Raw genomic sequence first — 11,706 nt, 5'->3', positions numbered from 1 at the left:
GGGATGCCCGTATGGAAGGTAGGACAAATCGTGTTGGCGGAAAATTGACACTTCTATCTGTAAATGTTTTCTTCTTTCCCTTCTCGCCCTCCTCTTCTCTTTCCCTTATCTATTTTTAAAAATAATGAATTCTCTTATTTTTTTAAAAAAGAATACAAAATTTACTACAAGAAATTATACAGAAAGTAGCATTTGCCACAATTCCACCCCAGAGGTGGCCTCCTTGCCCCGTCTGAGCATCCCGTGGACTGCCTCCAGGGTCAGGCGCGGCAGCAGGACTGGCTGGGCAGGAACGGCAGCTGGTTATACTGTGCAAATCCTTTAAAAAATCAGACTTCCATTTCACTTAAATCCCCCACCAAATGAAGTGAAGTTGGGTCAGCTGCTGGACTTTGAATAGCTGATGGCTGTAAGTTTAAACAAAGATCGTCAAAATTCTGGGAACTGGAGTCCTGGCGTGTTTCTGCAGAGGCAGTGAGCCGCGGCAGGGTTCCTTTCCTGCTCAGACACGAGCTACTCCTTCCAGCCCCCAAGCCTGCCTTTGTCTTATATTTAGATCTTTTATGAACTTTATTTACAAGTACAAATTGATAAATTGCTTACCAACAGGCTTTAAAAAAAAAAAAAACTCTGTTGTTCCACCTTTTGGACTCTTTAGACTGCATTTCAATACAGTTGTGATCCCTCTCTGGACACCATGCTGAATCCCGCTCCTTGATTCACTCAGGTACGGGATGAGAAGCTCATGTGAGTGTTTCTTTTTAATTGACAATAATTGTAAATAATTATGGGCACAATGTGGTGGTTTGATACATGAATTCATTGTGTAGCGAGCAAATAGGGTACTGAGCATATCAGCACCTTGTTTATTTGTGATGAGAACATTAAAAAATCCTCTCTTCTAGTGTTTGAAGAACACAGAGTGTATTATCATTATCTAGAGTCACCCTACGGTGCAGTCACATAGAGAACTTCTTGCTCCTGTCTTGCTGTCACTTGGAAGTTACTGATCAACCTGTCCTTGTCCTTTCCTGCCCACTCCACATGACCTCTGGTACCCACTGCTCACTCTCAACGGCTCAATATGAACTCCTTCCGATTCCACATGTCAGCAGGATCATGCAGTTTTGTCCGTCTGCCTCATGTTGACATCACGCCCTCTAGGGTCATGCAGGTGAACTGAACCATGTTCCCGGGGTACCTGGACCTCACTTTCTGTGCCCACTCACCTGTTGATGGACGCTCAGGCTGATTCCATCTCTTGGCCATTGTGAACAGTGCTGCATTAAGCAAGGAGTGCAGATTCTCTCTGGCATACATACATTGGATGTCTGCCTAGTAGTGCCACTGCTAGGTCATAGGGTCGTTTTATTTCATTTCTTTGTTGGGGAACATCCATTATGGTCACATAAAAGCAAAGGGGATATTAGTGATCATTTAGCCTAGTGATTTCTAACCTTTTAGAGAATAGGAATTCTTTACTATACATAAATAATTCTTGGACTTTTGTATAAAAGTATAAAATGTACTTTTCCTATGTGTGGCTAGAGAAAATACAATGTGAAGAATATAACTGCACATCAATATTTCTCACGAACTTAGATATGAAATTCCTCAGCAAAACACTGGTAAATCACATCCAGTAATGTTTGCTGGAAATTCACCAAGAGTTTAGTTTAGGTTTTAGGTACTTTTTCCACACAGAAAAGATGATTGTGAGATGTCTAGGTACGTCAACTTGCTTGGCTGCAGCGATCTCTTCACATTGTGTTTTATACCCTAAATGTAAACCCCACCCCTATGACCAGGTAGGATTTGTCCCAGAAGGCAAGGCTCGGTGCGTACCCAGACATCAGTGAGTAGAATCCATCCTAGCCTCAGGCCACTAAGGGAAGAAATCCTACGGTCATAATGATACAGAAGAGCATCAGGCTAACCCAACGCCAAGCCTGGTCACAAACTCTGCAAACTAAGACCAGAGGAAACTCCTCTAGTTGATCAGCTGCATCAAACTTACGTGCAAAAGACGGAATGCTTTCCCCTGTGGCTGAGGAGACTGTCCCAGCAGCACAGTATGGAGGTTCTGACCACTGCAATAAGGCAAGAAGAAGTAAAGGGCTCGCAGCCAGGAGGGAAGGGTCAGACTACTGTAGTGACAGGACGGCCCCCACAGGAGTTCCACCAAGTCCTTAAGAGGGCTGAATCAGTAAGTGATGTCAGCAGGTCGCGGCATAACAGACCACACATGAAATACAAAGTGAGAACTGCTACAGGACCCGGGTGCACTTGAGTGTTTGTATTTTATCAACCACAGTGTGACTTCCAGGCGCTCAAAGCGGAGAGGCTTGTATGTGCTTCATTCAGTCTACGGACAAAGCTGTTTCAAACTGACCTGATTTTTATTGACGAAACGTCAGAGCTCCCATCTCCAATTTTGGGACTAGTTTGTTCCCTACCTCAAATTAAGAGACCCTAAATAAGGGGCTTGGCCATGGGATGCCCGAGCTGAGCCCCCAGGTCTGTCCAGTGTGGTGTCTCCATTGCAATCATTATTAAGAGATATTGAGATGAAATCTAGTTTTAGTACAATAAAGACTTTTAATATCATTGTTCTCTGACACCCTCATGTTCAATTCTTTAATGCTGTGGAAGTTGCTTAGTACCAAAATTTCCTTCCCACTTTCCATCATATTTAGTATTTTATTTAGTGAGATGAAACACCATATTTTTTTGGCACAATGCACAAATTTGATGTTTTCTCTATACTTTCATGAGAAAGAGTTGTCATCCTCAGTGAAGATAATTAAGAAAATAAACTAAAAAAAATTATTGCAATTATGTTTGGAATAAAAAACAGTCATTTATGTGTCTTTTAAGTGAAAACTATTTATTTAAAAGATTGATAGGTAGTGGTTAAGAGACAAATAATGTCTTCAACAGGACATTGAAACATGTGTTTCCAAGCCAGGCATGGTGGTGCATGCCCCTAATCCCAGTGGCTTGGGAGGCTGAGGCAGGAGGATAGAAAGTTGGAAGCCAGCCTCAGCAACTTAGGGAGACTCTGGCTCAAAAATAAATAAATAAATAAATAAATAAAAGGACTAGGAATCTGGCTCAGCAATCCTGGGTTCAATCTCTGGTACCAATAAATAAACAAATAAATAAATAAATGTGCTTCCAATACTATTTCTCCTAGATATAGGTAACGTTTAAGGCACAGAAAAATGTCATTTAATAACATTAAGCAGAGACATGAGATGGGAGGGAAAGGGAGAGAAAAGGAAAATTGCATGGAAATGGAGGGAGACCCTCATTGCTATACATAATTACATATAAGAGGTTGTGAGGGGAATGGGAAAATAAACAAGGAGAGTAATGAATTACAGTAGATGGGGTAGAGAGAGAAGATGGGAGGGGAGGGGAGGGGGGATAGTAGGGGGTAGGAAAGGTAGCAGAATACAACAATTACTAATAGGGCATTATGTAAAATTGTGGATGTGTAACCGACGTGATTCTGCAATCTGCATTTGGGGTAAAAATTGGGAGTTCATAATCCACTTCAATCTAATGTATGAAATATGATATGTCAAGAGCTTTGTAATGTTGTGAACAACCAATAAAAAAAAATCCAGCCGAGTGCTGTCCTGTGAGTGGGCCCAGAGGGGTAACATCGGAAGAGCCCCCGGTCCACCCACAAGGCTGTGCTGCAGCATGGCTGTCTTCTCGCCCCCTCCTGGCAGTCCCTCTTGCCACCCTGGCTCCCGTCAGTGCGTCTCTCTGCTGGCAGGGTGGCCCATGCCAGCTGGGTCTTCTGAGACTCCCTGGGGTCTCCCAGGTCCCCGGTAATCACGGCTTTACACCACTCCCACCCGCTTCTCTCGGTTGCTTTTCTGCGGCTCATCTGTTCTGCACCTGAGGGCACTCAGGAGCTCCTAGGTGTGTCGAAGGGATGAGCGGTCTCCCTGCCTCTCCCCGACCTGTGACGTTCAGGACTTCCCTTCCCAATCGGGAGACTTGAAGACACAGGAAGGTGACAGTCGGTTCCCACCCAGGGGTCATTAGGCCAGGGACTCCCCAGGCACTGAGGGGATTGGGCTCTCTGAAGGGGTGAGCCCCGTGCCTGGACACCCTCTGTTCCTGGTGCACCCTTCCCTGCAGGGGCTGGGCAGCTCATGCCCATGAAGACAACCTCCACTCTAAGATCCGTGCTTTTGCAGGCCAGCTCAGAGATGTGGTCTTCAGAAAATCATGTGGCGGTGCTCAGAGCTACCCTGAGAGTACGCAGTTGCTGTCCAAGGTCCTCAGGTTAGAAACTAAATTGCTACACTTGAAGTTGCTCATTGTCTTTTAGACTATGAAGCATAATGTGCTTTGACCATTTGCAGAGACAGAAATGAAGGCATTAATACCCATAAATGCCCTCCACCCTCTGAAGTCTGACCTAACAGACTTCTCATCAGGCAGCCTTTCTAGTGCACGGCTCTGAAGAAGTAAGGAACGGGGAGAATGAATGAAACGCCAGGAATCCATCCTGCACGGGCAACTGCTCGGGAGGTACAGAATAGACACAGGCTTATATTCATATAAGACTTAAGATACATTATTTTAATAATTGCTGAACTAAAGAATAAGCCAATATGATGTATTTTACTATAATTTGTCTCTTATAAAGTATTTCATAAACATGTCTTCATGAAGATTACACTATCTTAATGAATCATAATTTGTAGCCCAAAGATTCCTTGAATCAAATCCTTTCTCACTTAGTCAATCAACTAACATTTTCTTGAACAACAACTCACCATGTGAAGCACTGCAGGGATGCAAAGGAATGTGACACCTGATCCTTGTCCTCAAGGAACAAGCAGTTTTAAGGAAGAAGTAAATGAAACAAATCTCACAAAAATAACAAAGGTCTTATAAGAATTAAGAGAGAAACCCTACAAGAACTCCCTGGGAGCTTCCGTGTTACACCCTGGAGACTCCAGTGTGGCCCTCCTGTTCCCTTTGACACTGTCGCTCCGGGCTCCACCACTGTGATGCAGCTACCCAGTGCCAGGGTCGGGGCGTCTGACTCTTGGAAAGGGGTGAATATTCCTTCCACCCCGCGGGAAAAGGCCATTGGTATCCAGGGTTGGCAAAGTCACAGAGGAAGCCTGGGAGGAGGGTAGCCCACTGCCGCGGCTGACCGGCTGACCGCGTCTCTCCTGTGTGTCCCTGAACTCCCCACAGCCACGCGCCACTCCATGAACGCACAGACTTGGCAAACTTGTACAGTTGTCTGCACTTGGATGGCTGTGGGAGTGGAAATCCAGGCTGCAGCGTGGGGTGCCCAACTCACAAGGTGGGAGGGGCCCGGGAATCCGGGTTTCTCATCTCTGTAAGGGGGTCCATGGCCGATCTTTTGAGAACCGCTGTCAGAGGGGCCTCTTGCCTTCCAGTTGGGTCAGCACATCATAAGCACCTGGGTCTTGGTTCCGCACATCTCTTCTCCTCTGCATGCTCGGCTTTCCTGAGGCGGGACGATGCAGGAGTTGAAGGTTAGACAGTGGGTAAGTCACCCCCGGGAGCCCCAGTGGAAATGCAGAACCTCGATGCCATCAGAGCAACAGCAAAGCTGGCAAGACCCATCCAAACCATTTTTTTTTCTTTTTAACTGTGAAATCAACCAGATTTCCAGCAGTTTAGGGAACATGGTCAAGAAAAGCAGTGGAGGCTGGGGACATGCCTTGTGAGGCTTCTGGCCACCTGCCCACTCTCCGCTCCCTAACCTGGTGGCCTCCCTGGGACCAGGAGGCGCAGGCGGTGGGGCTCCACAGCGGTAGGGGCTGCCCTGTTGGTCCCTGGGAGACTCACCTCTGCCTGTTTCCTTTTGGCCTCCGCCAGGCCCAGCTGCTTCTCCCCAGGGTGTGGTCACGGGTCTCAGTGTCCCTGCTGCCTGAGACAAGGGCGAGAGTCAGACAGCTGCAGGACCACCCAGGACGCCCCAGGAAAGGCCGGGGAAGGAGCAGCTGCTGAGGTTGATGGGGCTGGTCCTCCAGCCATGTGTTGGGATCTCGGTCTCCAGGTGACAGTGTCAAGAGGGGACCCCCTGCAAGTGACAGGCCCAGTGGAGGCACCCCCGGGAGGGATTCAGCAGCCTGTGGGGTTCGCTTCCTGCTCTGAGGGTGGGTTTTCACAAAACAGGGAGCCTGGCCCTCCCTGCCCTTGGGCTTCCTGACTCGCCTGTGATTGCTGTCACATGCAGTCCCCATCTTGCTGCAGTCTGGCTGGGCACAAAATAACCAAGCTGCCACACAGCCTTGTAGGCTTAAAACAAGAACTCCTTTATTCTCCGCACTCCCGCAAACGCCACACATGTGGCCTTCTCCCGGGACACGCCACACCAGCGGAAATCCCTCCTCCGGAAATCCCCCCTCCATCACTTCCCCAACCAATGGGAACTCTCCAGGAATCCCCAAGAGAACTCCAAAGTAGCAGGCGGAGTCGGACAACAGGGGTCTAATATACAATTGAATACGCAGCTTAACATAACCATCGTCATCTCAATGGCTTGCTGTCCTCACCTCTCAACCACTCCGTTCTGGCAAAAATGCCATGCGTCATTCCCACTCGGCTATGGCTCTCAGCACCATCTGTCTGTCATGATGTGATGTGGTGGGGGGACCCCTCTCCCCCAAGCAGGTGCCATGCTGTTTGGACTTTCAGCCTCCACAGTTGTGAGCTAAATAAAACCTCTTTTATTTATAAGTTACCTAGCCTCTGGCATTTTGTTGTAAGAATGAAAAATGGACTACTACAGATGTCCATAGGGATTTTGAAAAGCTCTGGCATCCCTGGGAATTTAGAAGGCCATATGGGTGTGTAGGGCTGTGTGTACGCACAGGGCTTTGTACATCCTCAGAAAAAATCCTGAGAAAGTCCTGCGCTCTCACTTGTCCCGTCCTTGAGGCTTAGAACAAAGAGGCTGGGAAGGCTGAGGCAGAGTTAACTGACCTGGCCGCATGTTGAAGGTGTGACCTTCTGTGACATTCACACAGAGCTTCGGGCAAACACTGAAGATTTATCGGTCCCAGGTGTCTAAGGAAATCTCAGTCAAATCTGTAGACAACCACTCACTGGATCAAATGGAGACTTCTGTGGTGACACCTGTCACAGACATGGGCTTTGCAGGACTAAGAGAAATCAAACACAAAGCTACAGCCCAGTCAATAAGCCTCACGACCCCGGGAGGGAGGATGGGGTTCCAGGTTGCCACATCATGTTATTTGAAATGTCCAATTTTCAGGAGGAAAACGTGAGACAAAAGAGGACAGAGCAATGTATGATCCCCACACGGGAAATAAACCGGGGGACTGTCCCCGGGGAAGGCCAGGTGTGGCTGACCAGACCATGGTGGCGCTGGGGTTTGAGGCAGAGGCTTGCTGTGCTGTCCAGGTGGCCAGAGCTCTTGCCCTGGTGGCCCTGGTGCCTGGGCTCCAGCCCCCTCCAAGGGCCCGAGGGCAGCTGGGCAGGTGCACAGGTGCACTCCTGCGTGGGCACGCGGAGGCTCTGACCCAGCCACGGTGAAGGTGTTCAAGGGGCTGAGGGAAGCCAAGCGGCCAGCCGTTGCCTGCATGAGACCTGAGCAAACCACCCAGGACCCTCGAGAGGGCAGCTCTGCCCTCGGATGGGCCCCACCACGCGGCGCCCATGTTCTGCGGAGGAGGTCTTCCTGCCTGAAAAGATCTTTAAATCTTAAAGTGCAATTTCCTCCTGCAAGGAAGGACCGGGGAAATTTGCTTCTTGGTTGAGTTGAGTTGAGTTTCTTCTGAATATTGCTTCAGCTGATATTTTTAGATGTTTTGAAAAGAATGATTTCAAAATAGGTCAGAATCCTGTGTGTTCAGGTCATAAAAAAATTTTAATTTGCTAAGCAAACAATTAATGCCTTTCCTGTCTCGGCTCCACCACAACATGGACATGTCTCCTATTTCACAGCCACGGCTCACTGAAGAGTCAGACTCAGGCCGACTGCCATCCACCCTAACTCAGGAGACTTGCTCAATGCTGGTTCAGTTGCTCTGGTTGCTAGACGCGGAGACCCCACACTGCAAAATGCAAGGACAAATCTCCCTCAGGACCCCTGTGAGGTCACGGGAGCTAACGGATGTCCCAGAGTGCTGTCAGGTGTTGTTAAGTGCTGTTTGAATGTCGCTGCCATCATCATTGTCATCGACATCGTCCTTAGTGATGCTCTCATACCTTGGCAGGACAGGAGACAGGTAGAGGGCCCTTCCAGGGGTGGCTCCTGCCCACTTCTCCGGGTCCTCCACAGGGCGGGGCCACATGTGAGAGTGGCCTGCAGGGTGCCCGGCTGTGGGTAATTTCCTGTTTTGTGCCCACATGGGGTGTAAGGCTTCGGTCACAATCATACACAGAAGTTATAAAATGCCACGGATCTTCGTTAAATCACGGGAGTAACTTCACTGGTTCATCAGTTATCTTCCTTTCACAAGAAGCCGCTGATGCCTGAGTTCACAGAGTGAATGACACAGGAGGTACATAGGTGAGAAGTCCCTGGGCATGGGACTGTCAGCCAAGGTGCCCTAGTGAAATGCTCTTGTTTGGAAAGGGTAACTCTGTCCCCCGGGGTGCTGGCTCAGCTGCTGGTTCTCAGGCCACCCCTCACTGAGCACCCCGAGCTCACGACCCTGCACACCGTGGGGTCTTGCTTGGATGACATTTCCCATTGCCGAGGCTCTGGCTTTGTTTTTATTATTGTCAGAAAATCCATACATTTTCATTGACCTGTCAGGACCTCCATGGGCCCTCGTAGCTCCAGGAGCTTAAAGATCAATGACTCCGTCCCAAACCCATAGCTCCACGCAGCTCACTTTGACCTACAAGCCACCAACTCGGCGTTGACTGCTGTGAGGTGACATTGTAGGTTTCTGGGCCATCGATCACTCCTTCCCTGGGCTTCTCTCTGCGGCCCTCCTGCCGGGGAGGTGAGGGCTTGCAGCAGGAGCTGCTCCCCTTTCAGGCCTCTGGCAGGGTGGACCCCGTCCAAAGCTGCCCCATTTGGCTCTGCGTGGGCTGGGGGTGAGCGGCAGCTCATGGGTGGGCGCTGATCCTTGACTTGGCCGTTGTGCCCTGCTTGATCGATCCCTGGCTCCCCAGGGCTCCCGGCCCTGGTCGGAGCCCCATGCCTGCCCTTCCCCTTGCTCCTCCTCACCTCTCTGAGCTTGGTTTCCTCACAGCACACATGGGCTATGAATTCCTGTATCACGGGGCTGCGGAGGGAGCCAGCAGCAGCTGTGACCAGAGTATTCATCTCCAGGTGTCCCCGAGGGACAAAGAGCGCATTGTGGACAGTTGTGCATCTTTTGTTTCCAACATCCTGATACAGCTCACCTCCACGTCTGTCTGCCTTCAGGGAACCTGGTGCAAGACAGCGGTGCGGGCGGCTGCGTCCTGAGCACGTCTCTGTTCAGGCTCTGTGCTGAGTGCCGCTGGACAGCGGGAACGTGGAGCCTCCATGCAGCCCCAGCCCCGGAGTCCCTCAGAACAAAACTAGTGTTTGAAAAGCTCTTTAAAAGGGAATGTTGGACTTAGCCCTTCGATTCATGCCATGGCATATGCCCGCTGACCGAGAGCGTGGATGACAGACTCGGTCACATTGATCTGCAGTAGATCTGCCATGAGCGCCGACATCGTGGGCCAGCTACTGAGCGGCTGTGGCGTGACCTTGGTTACTCCTCTCAAGAGTCCCTTGAGGACTAAATGGGACCACACACACACAGCACTTGCCCTGGTGGCCCTGGTGACAGGCACACATCATTCCTCCCCTACTCTTCGGGAAGTGCTGAGAGTGTCGACACTCAGCCACGCTCCACCCTCAGCAGAGTGTCCAAGAAGAGCCAGGCCTGGCCCAACCCCGCCACGCGCTCAGTCCTGCAGAGGAGCGGGCGTGGAGCAAGCCCACACACAGGGCTGTGGGTGCACCCCGGCTGGTGAAGAAAAGGAGCTCTTCGGTGGGGTGCTGAAGAGGGAGCGGTCTCTGAGGCGCTGACGTCCAGAGAGGACGTGGCCAGCCCTGGGCAGAGTGAGGGCTGTGCTTTCTGCAGACCTAGCGACACCCAGGAAGCTCGAGCAGCCGAGGCACCACAGGGGCATTTGGGGTGTGAGGGTCAGAGGGGAAGTGGCGGAAGTGGAGGGGGACCCGAGGCCCGGCTGCCCTGGCCTCACAGACCAGGTGAAATCTGGCCCCGTGTCAAGACTCCCCTGGTCGGGAGTGGGGCGGGAGACGACCGTGAGCAGTGAGCAGCCCTGGCAGGAGACGCGGAGTGGGGCTGGTGTGGCCCTGCGTGGCAGGCCCCCGGGGGCAGCCCCGAGGCTCTGATAGGACGGAATGTGGTCATTCCTCAGTGACTGCTATTTTGTGGTTTGCTGGGTGGCTGTTAATTTGCACGCAATTTTGGTGAAAAACTGACTTTTAAAAATGTATTAATTCTAATGAGTTATACATGACAGCAGAAAGCTCTTCAATCCATTCACAAAAGGAGCAGAAGTTTTCACTTCTCTGGTTGTGCAAGAAGCAGTCACACATTCATGCAATCATCCATGTACCTGGGGTAAGGTCCAACTCATGCCACCATGTTTCCTACTCCTTCCCACCCCACCTCCCTCCCCTTTGCCCCATCCAAAGTTCCTCCACTCATCCTATGCCTCCCACATATGGATTAACATCCACTTATCGGAGAAAACATTTAGCCCTTGTTTTTTGGGGATTGGCTAACTTCACTAACTTCACTTAGCATGATATTCTCCCAACACCATCCATTTACCTGCAAATGCCATGATTTTATTCTCTTTTACTTCTGAGTAACATTCCACAGGTTTTTTTTTTTTTTTTTTTTTATCCATTCAACTATTGAAGGTCATCTAGGTTGGTTCCACAGTTTAGTTATGGTGATTTGTGCTGCTGTAAACATTGAACTGGCTGTGTCCCTGTAGTGTGCTCTTTTAGAGTCCTTTGGAGGAGTGGGATACTGGGTCAAAAGGTGGTTCCATCCCAAGTTTTCTAAGGAATTTCTATACTGCTTTCCAGAGTGGTTGAACCCACGTGCAGTCCCACCAGCGTTGTACGAGTGTGCCTTTCCCCCACATCCACGCCAACACTTACTGTTGCTTGTGGTTTTGATAACTGCCATTCTGACTGGGGCACGATGAAATCCTAGAATAGTTTTGATTTGCGTTCCTCTAGTTACTAGAGATGTGGAACATTTTTTCATATATTCATTGATCAATTGTGTATCTTCTGAGAAGTGTCTGTTTAGTTCCTTAGCCCATTTATTGATTGGGTTGTTTGTTTTTCTGTTGTTATAAAAACTGACTTTTTTTACAGGAGAATTTATTACAGTTTTCCTTTAGGTTATTTTGTCTTAGTACAATGCTTCAAAAGGCCTTTCCTTAGCAAAGCTTAATTAGAATTCACCTGCACTCTGTTCCATTGTTAGTTTCTTCTATTTAAAATTTTAGTATTCTTGAATGCCTTTTGTTTAATAAGACGATACAATAATGTAACTTAAAATTTTTTAATATTACTGTGGTAACATTATTATTGAACAATGTACATTGATGGTTTGTAATGAAACATTCATTTGTTAAAATATCTCAATTCTGTGCAATTTAGAGGGCTCTTTAAATGAATGACCATATTCT

Source organism: Ictidomys tridecemlineatus, chromosome 13 (genome assembly GCF_052094955.1).
Source record: "Ictidomys tridecemlineatus isolate mIctTri1 chromosome 13, mIctTri1.hap1, whole genome shotgun sequence".
Classification (NCBI taxonomy): Eukaryota; Metazoa; Chordata; class Mammalia; order Rodentia; family Sciuridae; genus Ictidomys; species Ictidomys tridecemlineatus.
Note: the sequence above shows the minus strand (reverse complement) of the source record.